At 43.4% G+C, this 19,765-nt stretch overlaps 2 long non-coding RNA genes across 3 annotated transcripts in view; one reads left to right on the plus strand and one right to left on the minus strand.

Moving 5' to 3' along the window:
- Positions 1-12,002: 12,002 nt before the first annotated feature.
- Positions 12,003-19,765, plus strand: part of LOC141082505 (uncharacterized) — a 99,080-nt gene continuing 91,317 nt past the window's right edge. Inside the window, exons 1-2 of one of the 2 annotated variants that reach the window (XR_012230517.1) lie at positions 12,003-12,168; positions 12,258-12,379. This is a non-coding gene — a long non-coding RNA (uncharacterized lncRNA). The remainder of the gene's footprint in view (positions 12,169-12,257; positions 12,380-19,765) is intronic. The other variant, XR_012230516.1, reaches the window with a different exon arrangement.
- On the minus strand, positions 15,478-18,832 carry LOC141082527 (uncharacterized). Its single transcript, XR_012230530.1, has 3 exons — positions 17,425-18,832; positions 17,187-17,337; positions 15,478-16,247 (listed from the first exon to the last, which is right to left on the minus strand). It is a non-coding gene; the product is annotated as an uncharacterized lncRNA (long non-coding RNA).

Here is a 19,765-nt window from a genome sequence, read left to right on the forward strand (position 1 = left end):
AGATTTTCCATTTTTCCAGACCTACACCTTATAGAGCTGTCTGCTTTTCAAACAGTTTCGTATATCTGCAGTTTGATTACGTTCAAAACTAGACAGAGACAGCGTGTGTCACTCCGTATACAGGCCAGAAAATGTATACCATAGTAGGAAGAGTGCAGTGTGGCACTTCTTTGTCCAAAATCCTACTGATGAGGCAAGGGTTGCCTTTAAGAAATGCGGAAGGACCTTTAGCCGAGGTAAACAACTCAGAAATTTGAATACCAGTTGCATGCTTAGACATTTAATCAACATGCACTTGCAAGCGTGGACAGACTACAAAACCTCAGGTACCACATGTGCACCTGCTGCAACTGAAGGTAGCCAGCAACGCTCCATCGCTTCCCCTAGTGTAAGACCACCACCACCGTTAAGCACACCACCAGCAATAAATGTGGAGGTGTCGTCGCAAGGCCAAAGCACTCAGGGAATCATAATGGTTTTGCAACACAACACTGAATCTTGGCCATCACCACCAATACCATCACCAACCCCCTCTCACTCCGTCCGGTCCACCGCTACATCCCCCATATGCATCTCTCCAGTCCAGCTCACCATACCAGACACTCTCAGTAGGACAAGAAAGTACTCATCCTCTCATCCGCGTACACTGTGTTTGAATGCCTACATTTCCAAACTAATCTCACTAGAGATGATGCCCTACCGTTTGGTTGAAAGCAAAGCTTTCCGCAAGCTCATGGCCTACGCTGTCCTATGCTATGACCTACCCAGTCAGCACTTCTTTTCTCGAAAAGCCATCCCTGCCCTCCACCGGCATGTGAAAGACCGCAGTGTCTATGCACTCAAACAGTCAGTGAGTGGAAAGGTGCACCTCACAACAGATGCATGGACCAGTAGGCATGGCCAGGGTCATTACGTGTCCATCACTGCGCACTGGGTTAATGTGGTGAATACAGGCTCCACAGGGGACAGCAGCGGTGGAACAGTGCTGCCTAGCCCATGGTATAGGAAACAGTTGGCTGTAGGCTTTCGACCCTCCTCCTCCTCCATAAGCGAAAGCTCGTCCACAGAGCACAGTCGCACGAGCACCGAGCACTCCATCTGCAGCTGGCAGTGTTGCACACGAGGTGTCCCACTATTGAACAGCTAGTGGAAAGCGTCAGCAGGATGTGTTAAAGATGATGTCTTTGTGCGCCAACAGACACACCGCGGAGGTACTGGCCGACTACTTGCAGCGACAAACTGAGTCATGGCTGGGCAGTCTACATCTTGAGGCAGGCAAAGTAGTCAGTGATAACAACAGTAATTTTGTGGCAGCCATAGCCCGTGCAAAACTCACACACATACCTTGGCTCACACTTTGAACCTGGTGGTGCAGTGCTTCCTTAATAATTATCCGGAGTTAACATCACTGCTCCATAAAGTGCGAATACTGTGCTCGCACATCCATCGCTCGGCCGTATACTCCAGTCATATGCAGAATCTGCAGAGATTGCTCCTCCTCCCCAAGCACCACCAAATCATAGACATTGCAACAAGGTGGAACTCCACCCTGCACATGGCTGATAGGCTGTGCGAACAGAGGCAGGCTGTAATGCAGTTTGAGGGAAGACATGGAATTGTCGGGTGTGCAGTGGTCAAAGCTGAAAGACCTCTGTAAAGTCCTTCAGTGTTTTGAGGAATGCACACGGCTGGTAGGTGCAGACGACGCCATCATAAGCATGAGCATCCCACTTATGCGTCTGCTCATGCAAAGTTTGACGTACATTAAGGATCTGTCGTCTGCAGCAGAGGAGGAGGAACAGGATGAGGAGGAGGAGGAGGGAAGCCTTGCTGACAGTCGGCCATTGTCTGGTCAGGGAACTGTCCTGGATGAGGTGGAGGAAGAAGAAGAAGAGGAGGAGGATGAGGGGGATGATTATTTTGGGCAGGAGGATGCTTCTCAGAGGGCAAGAGAAAATGTTGGCATTCCAAGGTCAGGTACATTGTTTGTGCGTGACTGTAGGGATGTGGATTTGCCAGAAAGTGCTCCTCCACCCAGCAGTGGCAGTGCATTATTAACACCTGGAACATTGGCCCGCATGTCCGATTATGCCTTGCGGATCCTAAAAAGGACCCCCGCATTGCCAAAATGATGAAGGATGACGACTACTGGCTGGCCAGCATCCTCAATCCACGCTACAAAGGCAAATTACACAACATCATGCCACAAGAGAACCTAGAGATAATATTGGCTAACAAACAAGAAACTCTGGTAAATCGTTTGTTTGAGGCTTTCCCAGCAGCTGTACTGGGCACAATGGAAGAGGTATTCGTGGTGCACACAGCCAAAGTGGCGTTGGAGACAGGGGTTTAATGACCATGTTGTGGAATGATTTCTCAAGTACTGCTCACACGACTGGTAATACTGCATCGATTAAAAGTGACAGGAGACAGCAGTTGTCAACTATGGTTACAAACTACTTCTCCCATATCGATGTTCTCCCTCACAGGTCATTCCCCTTTGACTATTGGGCCTCTAAACTGGACACCTGGCCTGAATTGGCACACTATGGCTTACAGGAGCTCGCTTTCCCTGCTGCTAGTGTGTTATCTGAAAGAGTCTTCAGTGCTGCTGGATCAATCCTGACAGAAAAAAGGACCCGTCTGTCTACCCAAAATGTTGATGATCTAACCTTCATTAAAATGAACCATGCATGGGTTTCAAAGGATTTTGTCACACCTTCCCCTGATGACACATAGTTTGCCAGAAAACTGCCTCGCTTTTGTCCTCCTCTTCCTCGGACTTGCCCAATTCTGCCATTTGCAGCAGCTGAATGTCCAGCCTACACATCAACATATGCCATTTTTTTAAACCTCCCTAACTCGGCTGCCCACCCACCCCAAGGGCTGAGGTCAACACCTGGCTCACCCGGGCAAGTGCCGTTGCTCTGAACAGGTGGATGGGCCCACTGGTGGCCGACGGCACTGGCACAGGCCCCCTCTCCCTGCTCCACCGCTGTGTAGTCTGGGCAGTTAAATCCTTCACAGGGACGGCCACCAGAAATTTGGTGTATTGATCGATGATGGTTAAGATGTAGCTATGGCCTGTCCTGCTGGCCTCTACCTTCAGATGAGCAATGGCTACCATTTGTAATGGACGTCAACTTACAAGCGGATGCAGTGGTGCTTTATGTTCACCTTTCACAGTTGTGATAGTCACAGACGTGTGACATTCCTGCCAGCATTTCTCAATGTCTCCTCTCATGCCAATCCAATAGAATCAGCTACGGCCTGTGGCTTCTGTCTTTTGCACTCCAAAATGACCAGACACATCATGATAGGGAGAGATGTAGACATGGTCCTCACTGCCTGTGATCACAATTTGATGGAGACGAGTGATGTGATCCATGCTACTGTGATAAAGCAATCCTTTCTTCACAAAGAACTGTTTTTGCTGTCTCCACAGACACAGTAATTGAGGGTCTGCATCGCTTCTGCAACATCTACCTGGAGGTTTTCCCGCGGTGAGTAATTCCCAAATTTCTGCTAACACTCAACTTTCCGTCTGTACTTGTATCCATGTAGTTTCCAGTAGCAGAGAGTCTGGACTGGCTTACTGAGTTTGAAATATAAACGAAGATTTAAAAGTACCACAACACTGTATACTGTTGTCCGCTTTGAATACCTTTCCCTTTTTCTACTTTTTAAATTCTGGTGTAATACATAGTGAGCCAGTGAGTGTCTGTGTCTGACTCCGAAAGTATAGACGGAAATTTACAATTACCCCTAGACTGGATATGCCTGGTATGTGCTGATACAGTACCTTTGCTAAAAATTTGCTATTACGGCATCATCCATTGGGAGTGAGCGTGTGTGGTTTACGCCTTCTATATATAAGGTGAATCGGAGATACCAACTTTTACCCTATACTTGATACAGCTTGTATCTTGTTATACAGTACCTTTGTTCGACATTTAGTATTACGGTCAAATCCATACTGAGTAAGCGTCTTAGAGTGACTATGGGTCTATGTATACGGAGATTTCAATTGTACCTTGTAATATATACTTGCTATCTTGTTATCCAGTACCTTTTTTACAACATTTTTTATTATGGTCAAACCCAGACTGAGTGAATGTCTAAGGGTGACTCCGGAAATATATACCGATATTTCAAATTTGGCCAACACTGTATACAGCTGTACACTTCTGATTCAGTAACCTTTTTTGCTATTTAGATTCAGGTGTAATCCATAATGAGCCTGTGAACGTCTGTCTGTTACTCCGGAAATATATTTGGAGATTTAAGATTACCCCAACACTGTACACAGCTGTACACTTGTGTTACATTAGCCATTTACAGCTTTTCATATTCTTGTGTAATCCATACTGGGCCTGAGAGCATTTGTGTCTGCCTCCTGAAATATATACGGAGATTCCTAATGTTTACACTATGCTATATATATACCTTGTATCTGGTGATACTGTACCCTTTTTCAACTTTTTATTTTATTGTGTACTCCATACTGAGCCTGTGAGCATCTGTGTATGACACATGAAATATATACGGAGATTTACTGTTATCCCTAGACTGTACAGAGCTGTACACTTCTGATACAGTACCATATATCTGCTGGTATTTTGGGTCCATTTTCCAAAACATGAGAAAGTATGGTGGAAGAGGATGCGGACGTGGGCGTGGGGGACCACCTGGTAATGATGGTTGTGTTGGTGCATCTGCTGGTAGTGCCAAAAATACAATAGCAGCTAAGGCAGGAGGTGCTGAGCTTGCATCATGATGTAGGTCTGGAAGGCCTGTAAGGCTCCCTTTTCTGGGAGTAGGTAGACTGCTTTTAAAGCCGGAGAATCAGGAACTGTTTTTGGCCTACATTGCTGAAACAGCCTCCAGCTCTATCGCCTCCTCTTCTGAAGTTTAAAAAATGCAAGCACTGAGTCGTCAGTGCAGGCTTCTGATCAGTAGCAACCCCTTTCCTTGTGTCCTTCACCCACACCAAAAGTGAAGGATGCAGCAGCACACACTTCAGATTACTCCATGGAGCTCTTTTCACATACCATGCCTGGGTTAATTAAAAATGGGGCCCATCATATACTGGAGCATTCCAAATGGGGGGCATCAGACACTGGAACAGCATTTACGGGGCTCATTATACACTGGATCATTAGAAATGGGCCCTAATAATTCTCAATATATAATGGGCTCCATCATACTGGAGTATTCTAAATGGGGCAGATTAGACACTGGAGCAGCATCTATGGGGCACATTATACACTGGAGCATTACAAATGGGGCCCATTATATATGGAGCATTATTTGGGCCCATAAGACACTGGAGCATCATCCATGGGGCCCATCATATACTGGAGCATTCTAAATGGGGCAGATCAGACACTGGAGCAGCATCTATGGGGCACATTATACACTGGAGCATTACAAATGGAGCCCATTACATATGGAGCATTATTTGGGCCCATAACTCACTGGAGCATTGTCCATGGGGACCATCATATACTGTAGCATTATGTGGAGCTCATCATATACTGTATGGAACATTATTTGTGGCCAATTATTCTGTATGGAGATATATATGGGGCTCATTATTCTGTATGGCGCACAATGTGGTGGCCATAATACTGTATAGAGTAATATACTGTCCTTTTTTTTGAGCTATTGTACAATTTAAAATAGATCAGTCATGTCATGTAAGCAGTGAAGTATTTGTCATTGTACTATACCGCTATTTCTCTGCCGTATCGGAGCATCATGAGTTGTGGTATGTGTTAAAGAGACGCACTGACACTCTTTGGCCCAGTGCACACGAAAACCTGGAGCCAGCCCTACCCACCCCACAACTTTAGCCAAATAACCCCCAGTTTTCAATGTGTAACTATTATTATGAAGTAAATTAAGGTTGACAAGCTTCAGTAATAAGAATTGATGTTTTTGGCATTGAAATGGGCACTGTAGTTGTGTTTCCTGTCCTCCACTCCTTGCCGACTTTGCTTTCCCATTGACTTGCATTGGGTTTCGTGTTTCAGTCGGCCTCCGACTTTTCGCTTTAGTCGGACGATTTTGTTCGACCCAACTTTTGCGAAAGTCTGGTTTCATGAAACCCGACTCGACCCTAAAAAAGGCAAAGTCGCTCATCTCTACTTGGCACATATGGCCGACTTTATGTACCGCTGTCTTTCTGTGACCCTTACATTTCATTCATCTTGGCAAAAAAAGAGTACTGGTTGTTCACCTTGCTAGACCCCCTCTTCAAGAATAACTTTGAATCTCTTCTTACTGAGGCAGAGAGATATTCTAAAATGGTGCTATACCAGAAGGCCAATGTGGAAAATGGAGTATGTTGAAAAAATTCCCATCAGACAACCCTAGAGGCAGGAGGCAAGCTTCCTGGCCCAACCAAGGAAAAGAGGTGAAGGAGAGACAGACCAGGTACAGCAGAGGCAGGGGTACACTGTCAAAGGCCTAGGACAATTTTATGACACCCTTCCAGCATCCATGCCCTCATGACTGGGCATTTTTGACAAGGAGGGAAAAGTTTTAAAATATAGTTAAGCATCCTGCAGCTCCCTGTAGTGGTTATCTAGGCTGTGCACCCATTTTTGTATGCTCTCACAAAATAAGCCCTCACCCTGCCCCAGATCCCAAAAAACAGAGACGCTATGGGTCTCGGAAAATGTCACCTTTTTTTAACAAACTGTTTATTTCTGTGGTAAATAAAAGAAATCCAAACGAACCTATACATGATTGTTATCTGCAAACCCATAATGATCTGGAGAATCATAATGGTAAGTCAGTTTTAGCATTTAGAGAACACTGTAAACAAAAACAAAAAAGCAAACAATTGTGGAATTACACTTTTGATGCAATTTTGCCGCTTTTGGAATGTTTTTATAGTACACTATATAGTAAAATCATTGGTGTTCAAAAGTACATCTTGTCCCACAAAAAACAAGCCCTCACACGGCCATACGGAAAATAAAAAAGTTTTGGCTCTGGCAAGAAGGGGTGCAAAAAATGAAAATGCAGAAGCAGAAAATCCCAAGGTCATGAAGGGGTTCAAGAGTGACATCCTTAAGCAGACAGAAGGTTGAGTGTGTCATATGTTCTCAATATTGCAATAACAAATAGTAACTTGGCACTCAACTTGAATGATCCTTTTTGAAAGAAAATTTTATTATGTGCAGTCTCAGAAACGTTTCGGCCCACAACAGGCCTTCATCGGTCTGCTGTATCAGATATGAGACAGAGATATAAAACAATCATAACAAGTCCTCATATACAATGCATAGATGACAAGTACGTAATATCCAGTCACAAAAAAGAAAAAAAACACAAAATCAACGAGATTACACATAAAAAATACATCATATAACATAATAAAGAAAAAGAAAAAAGCAGGTATATTTTATCTTTACCCTCTCCTAACTATTCCAGGCCAAGCACCTCACAATGTGCATCATCCTAATTTGAATCCAAGGAGTTAGATACCGCACTAAAATCAATATATATTGAGTCTGGCTAGTTTACCAGGTATATATTACCCACGAGCCCTTACCATTTTGCTCACCGTTGTATATTTCTTAATGTTATCTTTACTTATATTATAGCCCATACGCAAACAGTATCAAGTGAGTGCACAGTGCACACCTGCACCAACCTTGATAGCAGGTATATTTAGAATATCAATCTCTTTAAGACCTTGTTTACTATGAACCACAATTATCTTACCTTGCTGCACTTACCTATTTAGGAATCAATATATACGAAATTTTGGACTTGCATTTAGTCACCACACTGTGACATCAGTCGGGTAGGCCACCTTTTTAATAATCACCTTTTTTTCTCTCCACCTGGTTCTTTGTGCTATTTGGTCATTATGTTATATGATGTATTTTTTATGTGTAATCTCGATGATTTTGTGTTTTTTTTCTTTTTTGTGACTGGATATTACGTACTTGTCATCTATGCATTGTATATGAGGACTTGTTATGATTGTTTTATATCTCTGTCTCATATCTGATACAGCAGACCGATGAAGGCCTGTTGTGGGCCGAAACGTTTCTGAGACTGCACATAATAAAATTTTCTTTCAAAAAGGATCATTCAAGTTGAGTGCCAAGTTACTATTTGTTATTCATTTGGGTCTGGGTAACCTACTTGTGCACCCTGCGGTAGTGCCACGCTATACTTATCACAGTTTCTTCCCTTTCGTGAGCACACTGCACGTAATGTCCTCCAACACCTTTTCATATAATAACGATGAAACATCTAATATCTTGTCCAAGTTGAATCTCCCCAGTGAATTCCTCAAACTTCCACCAAAGGAGACCAGAGGGAGAGACCTTGAACGTGAACTACGCCGTCAGATCGATTATGAACTATATTGTGCTACTTTAAGTGAATACCTGCATGTACAGAGGATCCTGAGGGGCTTGAGAGTCCCTTTACGCCCTACTTTACTTCGAGATTCAACAGAATTTTGTAAAAAATTTGAATATATACTGAACAAGTGTTCTTTTGATTTGATGACTTTGACTATCGAGCATCTACAACAGGCTATTACGACATCTAAAGAGTCCATTCATAACATTGAGTCTCAGCTAGATACCATAGGTACGGCTGAAGAGCTCTCTGAACTCAAAGCCCGTATCAAAACAGTGACTGATCAACATAGGAGGGATACAGAGAGCAGGAAGAGGGTTAAATTCCAGCGAGACACGGACGATTACGAACAGGGACGGGTATACCGTTGGCAGTTCAATTCTAATCCTCGTCCCTTTCGTAATAGGTTCTCATTTAGGTCCTCTACTGACCAATCATCAACCGGCTCTGAGACGGAACAACAGGAATATCATACTAACCGGGGTCGTTTTTTAGGACAGCGACAAAGAAGACCACGCGGAAGAGGATCCGCAGGGGCAGAGGAAAGAAGGGCCCCCGACTCCAACAGAATAACTCGATCACTGGTACCAACCAGTTGGTTATAAACATTTCCTCTAGGGCTCTAAGCATAGCCGAACACTCCCTATTACAAAAGGGTCTATCATTCTGTCCATCTTATAAGCTTGATACTTTTAAAATGGACATGGAGCTACAAAGATTTTATCGGTCACTCAGATTGAAGGTTCACTTTTCAAAAGAGAATGCATTGACGCCTATACCATCATCAGCCAATATTACCCAATGTGTTATATCTGCTGCTAGTTTAGGCTTACGGTCTAGAAGTTCATACATTCCTCCACATGGTTCACATGCCCTAGAGACCTTCATTGATTTTGTGAATGACTCCTTCAATAAATTGAGACAGGATATCACTAATAATAAGCTCCACCATCCTTCTAACCTTGATTCTACAGATTTCCAGGCCCTACAAAATCTACAGTCTGATAACAATATAATAATAAAACCAGCAGATAAGGGCGGAGCTATTGTTGTCATGGATAAGACCAATTACATAAGAGAGGTATACCGCCAACTTAATGATACTACGGTTTATGCTAAACTAGAGAAAGATCCCCAACAGGACACAAAAAATCTAATCAGGGATGTCCTTACTGAATTTTGCCATCGTAAGATCATCGACACAAAAACAGTCGAATTTCTGACGAATTCCCATCCCATAACTCCGGTATTCTATATATTACCTAAGGTCCACAAGAGTCTTGAAAACCCCCCTGGACGCCCTATAGTGGCGTCCACGGATTCGGTCTTGTCTCCTCTATCTATCTTCATTGAAAAAATTCTTACTCCTCTAATCAGAGAAACACCCTCGTTCCTTTTGGATACAGGTCATTTTCTTAAAAAAATCAATGAATAGGGTCCCATACCAACAGAAGCTTTATTGGTCTCTTTTGATGTTAAAGATTTATATACCTCCATTCCACACAATAAAGGCATGGAGTGTGTCCGTAATCTACTCACTAGATCCAATACACATAAAGATATCATTGATCTGACTTTACGCCTCCTCAGGATCATCCTAACACGTAACTATTTTATGTTTGAAGAAAAGTTTTTTCTCCAAACCAGGGGCACTGCCATGGGATCAAACATGGCACCTCCGTACGCTAACCGTTATATGGCTAGATTTGAGGAGGAGGTGGTATATGCGGATACTCTTTTTCAAACATACTGCCCTGTATGGAAACGTTACATTGATGATGTGTTTTGTATCTGGACAGGGTCACCAGATTCCTTAGACACATTTTTTAATAATCTAAATAAAGCTTGGACAGGTCTCACCTTCACTATTACCAGTAGCAAGGCACAGATCAGTTTTATGGACACTATGATCATCAAGGATGACCAGGGTAATCTTAGTTCGGATCTGTACACAAAACCAACGGATAGGAATAGTTTCCTTCATTATTCTAGTCTACACCCACCCGCAGTGAAAAAGGCAATTCCCAAATCCCAATTTAAAAGAATAGAAAGAATAGTCTCCGACCCTGAGAAAAGAGCAATACGCTTACAACAGATGGATTCTAGATTCAGGGAACGCGGCTATCCACCAAACATACTTACAGAAGCTTTGGACACACATACGACCACTCGTACGGAAGTATCTTCCCGTTTACCATTTATTCATACCTACCACCCATACGTTAATATCCTTCATAAAACCATAAGGAAACATTGGAGCCTTCTTTCTACTGCACATCCAGAGATTCCTGAATTTCGTAATCCTTTTCTTCCTTGCTACAAGAGACCGAACAACATACGAGACTCCCTCATCAGGGCAGATATTGGTCCTAAACAGAGAATATCTACACAGAGGTTCTTACAGAATCCTCGTATGGGCACATATCCCTGTCTGCATTGTCATCAATGCAATAACGTACAGAAAGGTGATGCTTTTTTTCATCCACATTCAGGTAAAAAATACCCGATTAAGGACTTCTCCACTTGCGATACGAACTACGTAATTTATCTGATTAAATGCCCCTGCGGGCTCCTCTACGTGGGAGAAACAACTCAGGCAATACGTGGTAGGATTAGTAAACATAAATCTACTATCAGATGTCAGAATTTACTTCTCCCCTTACCCCATCATTTTCATACACATGGACATAAAGTCACGCAGCTCAGGTTCCAAGTCATTGAACACATCCCCAACCCCAGACGCGGAGGAGACCGCATTAGAACTTTAAAACGGAGGGAATCGTTCTGGACACATGAGCTGCAAACATTGGCCCCTAAGGGGTTAAATAGGGAATATGATTTGTTATCTGTAATATGACTTTATTGTATAATAATGTGTATGTTATATTTACAGTAATCATGGTTTTTCTTGATTTTCAGAGGGTTATAGAAGCGTCTATACCTTTATTTCCTAGGATAATATAATTGCCACCATGAATATTAATACTGTTTTTTTTCCTCTATTTTAGAGTCGTCTCTACTGATAACAAATCGATTACCTTCACGGGTCACGTCCATCTGGACTTCACTGCACCACCAATCTCACCCGACTATGATTATCAGCAATTCACTTTACTATACTTTTCTATACTATAAATGTGATGGATAGGTTCATATTATATATTGTGATAGATTCAGCTTATATCCCACCACTTATTACTCTCTTACCTGACCTGGTATACCTAGCCTTTCTCTAATATATTACATATCCTAACTAATGATTTACAAATATATCCAGAATTTGATATTTCTCCTCACTAAACCTGCTTTATTTGACAGGGCTGTTCTTCTTTAACATGAACGTCACATTATTCCCTTTATAACTATGGGCCACTTGCCAGCCCTGACATGGAGCCCGGTTACCCCTCCCATTTCTCACATGTGACCCTGCTTCACTCAGTCTATTGGAGCACATCTACTCCTATTCTCTCCATTACTGAACACATAGGGCAATGCTATTGACAATGTGAGTCCCATTGCCCCTCCCATTCCTGACATGTGACCCTGTTTCACTCATTCTATTGGAGCACGCCTGCTCCTATTCTTTCTATGACTGAACACACAGGGCAATGTTGATTGACATGTTCAGCCGGGCACTTCCGGTTTACTACTTCCGGTCGGCGCGATCTTAGTCCCGCCTCACCAGCATATAAACATGCCGGTTATGGCTATTTGAGCTGTTATACAAGCGGTGGATACCGCGTTTTGATCTGCACACCCCAAACCGACCTCCACAAGGTAAGCGTTCCTGATTAATAACGCGCCCTTTTTCTTTTTCACCTCCACTGCTGTTACTAGTATTTACCTGTGCTCCTGCTGTATTACAGCTTTAGGGGATACCACTACATTGATTACACCGCTTATCTTGTGCTCCCTCTCAGCTACAGTCCTGGATGGACCTCTGGTTCAAGAGCACTTAGTTTTTCATATCAAACGCCTGTCTTATATGGTAAGCAGTGATGTGTCAGCCTGTCTTCAGTTTACTGATACTGCCATGCTCAGTTCTTATTGTGATGCACTCTGCCTTATTATTAGCCCTTTATGGGATTGAAACTTAAGGCTGTGTGCACACGCTGCGGATTTTGCTGCGGTTTTTTCATCATCGAAAACCGCACGTATCGCTGGAAAACGCATGTGCGGTTTCTGGTGCGGTTTTTGCATTTTTGATGCGGTTTTTGGTGCGGTTTTCATGCGGCTTTCTTGCGGTTTTTGAGTGCGGTTTTTGGTGCAGTTTTGACTGCGCTTTGCAAAGCAGACAACATACATAAAGTTATGGCAACTTGAATGAGGAAAAAAAAAAAGGTGATGTCATTTCCTTGGCCAACCCCCACCATTCTCCATTTTGCTAGCCAAAAGCAAGTATCAGCACAAACATCCAGCATTCAAGTGCCCAGTATAGTGCCCTGATGGCCGAGAACCAGATCACACAGCGGTGCCTGCTCCGCAGGCCATATCGAATCCTTTTGATGTGGTTTATGCTGCAAAACATTAATCGCCACAGAGAGGAGGTAAGGCTGGTTTCACCTTACGTTTTATTGTGCAGCACATCATGCGCTATAGGTCGCATCTGCAATGCTTCCCTATCGTTACCATGGCGGCCGCAGGGTATAGTGCTTGCATGCGTTAATCATCAGTTGCAATGCATTGGAGTACTATTGGCGTAGTACGCTGACAATCGCAGCATGCTGTCATTGGCACGGAGCGTAGTATACGGAGGAGAAATATACGCCTGGTGCGAGGGACCCCATAGAGAATCATTGGTCCGTGTCTAATGCGTGTTTTAAGCGCCTCTCACCCGTCCGTATTCCTCGCCAGGGTGGCTAAGGTTTTTGACAAAATTGCTTCTGAACCACTCCTATGGTAGTGGCTAAATATTCAGCATCTCACTTTTTTTCATAATGGTGGCAAGAATTCTGCCATAGGAGTGGAAACCATCCTTTTAATTTACTGCTTTATGTTCGGATGGTACCCATGGTCTGGAGTAGTGGTTACTGTGTTCCAGACCAGGATAAATTAATCTGGTAACCAATATATATAAAAAAAAAAAACCCAGTGATATACTCATCCTCCGTCGGACTATGTGGTCCTTTGAGCCGCTCACCACGCTCACGGCATCTTCCGTTCAGTTGCCGTTTTGTCTAGTGGGGGACATTGTTTTTTTTTTTTTGGGAACATGCTGTCTTTAGTACAGATGCAGAATAGGCAGCGGTGCGAGTTTCTTTAAGTTGTGCTGAAGTTTGGCCAGCTAATATGCTATGTGTGCACATTGCCTCTTTGTTTTTGCGTAACATTTATTTGTATTTTAGTTGCAGGAGCGACGAAGGAGGAAGAGGAACAGACGGATGTGGGTGCACCCGCTTGTAGCTGAGCGACAGGAGAAGGGGCATTTTTATGTCCTTTACCAAGATTTGAGGCGGTAAGTTCAAAATATCTTTAATCCGTCTCTTCAAATATTATCATTATGAATTTAAAATGTTGGTCATGATATCATTTCAGCTATCCGGACAAATTCATCTTGTTTTGTCGGCTGTCCATCCCGGCATTCGACCGATTGTTACATATATTGGCACCACATCTGACCTTTGCGGACACCATAATGAGGAAGGCGATCACTGCTGAGGAAAGGCTGCTCATCACCTTGCGGTAAGTATATATTTTTTGGTTTGTATGTGATTGAGGCTCTTTCACACGTCACTTACACATAGATGGACATTGATATCTTTTTAACATTTTTTCATGTAGTCTCTTAAATGGGAATATGTTAAACATGTTTAATTACTTGTTTTGCTAACGTTTCTAATATTGTTTTTCTTTTTCTTTGCAGATTTTTGGCCACAGGAGAGAGCTATACATCCCTACACCTCCAATTTAGAGTTGGTAAATCCACCATCTCTCAAATTGTGAGGTGCACATGTAACGTGATCTGGCAGAAATTGCAGCCCATGGTGATGCCTTCCCCAACCGAGGAGACTTGGCTGCAGGTCGCAGCAGGCTTTCAGTCTGTGGCCAATTTCCCAAACTGCATAGGTGCAGTTGATGGTAAACATGTGAGGGTTCAGCAGCCACCACGATCAGGATCACGCTTCTTTAATTATAAGAAGTATTTTTCGGTGGTCCTGATGGCGGTGGCTGATGCACATTACAAATTTGTTGCCATTGACGTTGGTGCCTATGGTAGTACTGGGGATTCTCGGGTGTTGCGATCATCACAGATTGGTCAGCAAATTCTTCAAGATGGCGGAACGCTCCCAGCCCCAAGACCTTTGCCGGGTTCCACAGATCCAGTGCCCTTTGTGATGGTATCGGATGAGGCGTTTTCCTTAACGACAACCCTGCTGCGCCCATACCCACGAAGGGGACTGGATGACCGGCGGAGGATTTTTAATTATCGGCTGAGTCGTGCACGCAGATATGTGGAATGCACCTTCGGGATCATGACTAGTCAGTGGAGAATCTTTCATACTGCCATCCAGTTGGATACTGACACCGTTGATGCTGTGATTAAGGCCTGCTGTGTACTACATAACTATTAACTATGCTCGGGAGTACAGCTCAGAGGTAGATTTGGAGTACCAGCAGCCACAATGTAATCAGCTGCGCAACGTGTGTCTGGGAAGACCATCCAACTCTGGTGTGCGTGTGAGAGAAACCTTTACTGACTATTTTATGAGTCCCGAAGGTGCCGTGCATTGGCAATACTCCTGTGCTGGTGTTGGGCAGCCTGACCAGCAGTGAAAGATGGAAGAACAGAGTGTCACAAAAGAAAGGACCACTCAAGTTGTAGTGATAAACTTTTTCAAAATTTTGAAAAAAAAATTTGGTTGTATTAATCAATAAAACCAATTCTGATTCTGTATTGATGGTGTGTGTTTCATTTATTTCACCTCATTTTCATTCTTCAAAGCCTACACACAGTACATTGGCTGGAAATCCTGCAGTTTCTGCAGCATCAACCACCTTTTTGACCCTCCCGCCCATAGTCCTTTGATTCTCGACACATGACAGGCAGAGATCACTGCATTTACATTAATCTGACCCAAAAAAAACTAACAAATTGTAAATACAATATTTTTTATTTAGAAAACAATATAGAAATTGTTGGCATTGAAAAACTAGAAATACAGCCAAATATTATTACATTTGAAGAACTCCAAAACGGACATTTTTAAACAACACAAATTTTTAGGGGGATTTTGTGCACCATTGACAGTAACTATTAGGGGAGATAGTGGTACTCAGGGGTATACGGATAGTTGGCCTGGGAGCTGCCTGAGTCAGAAAAGTAATTTGTGTTATTTGTTGGCCTATACTCCGTTGGCCGCTGCTGTTGGGTGGGTGGTGTGGGTCGGAACAGGTTAAAAACGCCCATTAAAATATTAGTGTATGATGCAATTGGAGCAGGGTCCTGTAAAGCAGTGATTGACATCTGCACCATTGTCATTAATATAGACTGCCTCTCCGGTGTCAAGCTTCGAATTTTATTGGCAATTGTCATGCCGAAGAAATCAAATTCATCCTCGCTTGTGGTTTTTTTAATTAAATCTAGTGTGTCCGAGGATGCCTTTAAGGTGGTGTCAATGTGTTTTTTTTTGGTTCTTTTTTTGCTCGGCTCTCCAGACACCGGAAAGGCAGTGGCTACACATGCTTCTGAGGAACCCAATGGTTCATCAGCTGCAGAAACAGATGTTTCGGCAGCTGATGAAGATGGGGCTACATCAGAAGTTGTGTTGCGACATGGTGCCGAGATGTCACCTGCCTCACAAGACCCTGCTCCATCTTCTGATTCATTGACGTTTTCAATTATGTTCCCTTGAGTGCTGTTGAGAGAAAAAAGAAAAACATGAGGATTAAAAATTACATATTTTATTCGGACAAACTGTTTGGCCAACTACAAAAAAATTTCATGACAACTGCGGTGCCCCATTTTACATTGCATGATTATAACGCATGTTTGTATTTTACTCATTTGGAATCAGTGCGTGCTATATATACACAGTGCAAATTATCTTTGCTGTCAATCAGCGCCAACAAATGGCAGCGAAACATGCAGTATTGTTAGAAGCTGCTGCACATGTCAGAATTTATTGGAGCTTCACAAGCACTTTATAACGCATAGTGAAGATGTCCAATAGAGACCAAAAGTTCTTAGACATCTTTTCATTCAAAGACTTTTATGTATTTTCATTATAATGAAAATTGTAGAATCAGTACGAAGGGAGTATACAATGACAAAGGTGAACGGATGGACTTGCAATGCTTGTTTAACACCGTGTAGCATGGAGGAGGAGGTGTGATGCTGTGGGGGTGCTTTGCTGGTGAAACTGTTGTGGATTTCGAAATGTATGGCATTGTGAACCAGCATGGCTACCACGGAATCTTTAGGCGGCATGCTCTTACATCCGGTTTGCTGTTCGTTGGGACATAATTTGTGTAGTCAACAGGACAATGACCAGAAACACACCTCCAGCCTGTGTAAGGTGCTACGCTAGATGACCTGGCCTCCACAGTTACCAGACCTAAACCCAAACAAGATGGTGTGGGTTGAGGTTGGCCCGCAGAGTGAAGTCAAACAAGTGCTAAGCATCTGTGTAAACTCCTTAAAGACAGGTGGAAGACAATTTCCAAGGAGTAACTGGAACCATCAGTGTGCTAAGCATTTCAGAAAATTAAAAAGATGTAAAATTTCTATATCCGAGAAGTAATTGAAATAAAGAAAACTGTTTGAATGCGGTATTTTTTTTTTGGCGTAAACTTACCTTCGCAATGTCCGGCTGGTGATGAGAAACTGAAGTTCTTGGAAGTACGGAAATGTTCTGCTGGTTGGGGATGCGCCACTTTTTTGACAGCTGGCAATGAATTTATTAAACCTGTCCCGAACCGAACGCCAACGTTGTTTGACATCACTGTCTACAAAAGAAAGACAACAAGATTTTTACCACCTTTTTTGCTTTAATAACAAGTGATAACAAAAATAATCCTGAAAAAGTTAGTTACCAATTTGTGACTGTGTGGCTTTTGTAAAGGAGTGCCAGTCAGGGTACATATCACTTAAAATTTTGGCCCAGCAACGATCCCTGTTGCCACGATCTTTGTACAGCCTGTCTGCCGGGTCCCAAAGGGATGGGTAATCACGCACCTACACACAAATAGAAAATTGAATTAGGAACTATATCAGTTACACTAATAAAAATCTAAAAAAAAAAAATTTACATATAAGCCATAACAACTAATTTAGGTAGTGAGCACTGATATTGCATAGCTACTAAAAGTAGCCATACGTTAGCGGCTTCATATTTTTCGAATGTGAGCGAGGGGATAATACTCATTGCCTTTTCATAGGCTATTAATATCAACCCGAAGTTGTCTGCGTTTCCTTTATGATTGCAAACTTGTATGTAGATGCAACGTCCACCCTATATTTTGGTGCCAGAAATGCATAGCAGACAACTATGGGATGTTAAATGGAGGCTGGGTTGGGGTTCATAAACATGGCCTGTTTTGAGGCTCTGATTGGCCACAGTTGTATGCGTTTCTTTTCTGGCTGTAAAATTCCTGGGAGGCCTAAAATAATTTTGACGTGGGGTCCCCCTATATTTTTTGCTCAGAAAGGCAAAGCAGACAGCTGTGGCCTAGGCCCCGTCACACTAAGCGACTTACCAGCGATCCCGACACCGATATCAAGGTGTCAGGATCGCTAGTAAGTCGCTATGTGCTCGCTGGTGAGCTGTTACACAGGCAGCTTCACCAGCGATCATCACAGCGATGCCGAGCGGACGGCATCGCTGTCCACCCGTTAAAAATTGTATTAAAATACAAAATCTTTTTATTCTCACCTTCCGATGTCCCACGCAGTATTCCGGCCTATCTTGACGCTACGGTACCAGTGATCCTTTGCGAGAATGACCGCGAGAATGTCACGGTCTCGCGGCAACGACGTCTCGCGCTCATTCGTGCAAAGGATCACTGTGACCGGAGCGTGGAGAGAGGCCGGAAGACTGCGCGGGACATCGTAAGGTGAGAATCACACTATTTTTTCGAGTTTAATTTTTTTTTTTAAACCTGATCGCTGGTCTCCAGCCTGTCACACGCAGCGATGCGTGCTGGCCAGTGGGAGACCATCGACCAAAGAAATGTCCATAGATTTCCCAGAGCGATCAGCGATACCGGCAGGGGTGCCGCTCGCTGAGCGCTCTCACACACAGCGATTTTGCTGGTGAGATCGCTGTTACGTCACAAAAGTTGTGACTATGCAGCTATCTCGCAAACGAGATCGTGGCCTCTCAAGGCAGGGAACAGGGTATTTGTGGGAAGCTTATCTTGCTATTTTAAAAAATTACCAAAAACTAAACTTAATACGTGCTGTTCCCCCTATTTTTTTGGCCCACAAAGCCTATGCTGACAGCTGCAGGCTGATTACCAGGTGTTAAATATCTTGCCGCAGCTGTCTGCGTAGCCATTCAGGCTTTAAAAAAAGAGGGGGACCCCCCAAAAAAAATTACGTAGGGGTCCCCCATATTTTAGGGCCAGAAAGACTAAGCAGACAACTGCAAACTGATATTTCCAACCTGGGAAGGGGTTAATATCCATGTCCCCTTTCCCAGGCTTTGAAGATCAGCCCACACCTGTCTGCGTTGCCTTTCTGGCTCTAAAAAAAAGGGGGACCCCCCAAAAAAAAATGACGTAGGGGTCCCCCATATTTTAGGGCCAGAAAGACTAAGCAGACAACTGCAAACTGATATTTCCAACCTGGGAAGGGGTTAATATCCATGTCCCCTTTCCCAGGCTATGAAGATCAGCCCACAGCTGTCTGCGTTGCCTTTCTGGCTCTAAAAAAAAGGGGGACCCCCCCCAAAAAAATGACGTAGGGGTCCCCCATATTTTAGGGCCAGAAAGGCTACGCAGACAGCTGCGGGCTGATATTCATAGCCGAGGAAGGGGTCATGGATATTGCCCCCCCTGGCTACAAATATCAGGCCGCAGCCGCCCCAGAAATGGCGCATCAATAAGATGCGCCAATTCTGGCACTTAGCCCCTCTCTTCCCAATCCCGCACCACGTCGGCGGGATGTGGGGTAATAAAGGGGGTTAATGTCACCTTTGATCGGTGACATTAAGCCCGGTTAATAATGGAGAGGCGTCAATTAGACGCCGATCCATTATTAATCCAATTATAAAGAATGGAAAAAAACACACAGACACATTAAATAATAATTTTTATTCAAATAAAAACCACTGTTTTTGACAAAATTTTATTGCACGCTCAATCCATTTGGGATGCCATCGATCACCTAGAGAAAAAAAAAAAAACAAACCAACTAAGATACCTACCGTTCCGT

The sequence above is a fragment of the Dendrobates tinctorius genome, unplaced genomic scaffold (genome assembly GCF_039654945.1).
Source record: "Dendrobates tinctorius isolate UK_male_01 unplaced genomic scaffold, ASM3965494v1 ptg000018l, whole genome shotgun sequence".
NCBI lineage: Eukaryota > Metazoa > Chordata > Amphibia > Anura > Dendrobatidae > Dendrobates > Dendrobates tinctorius.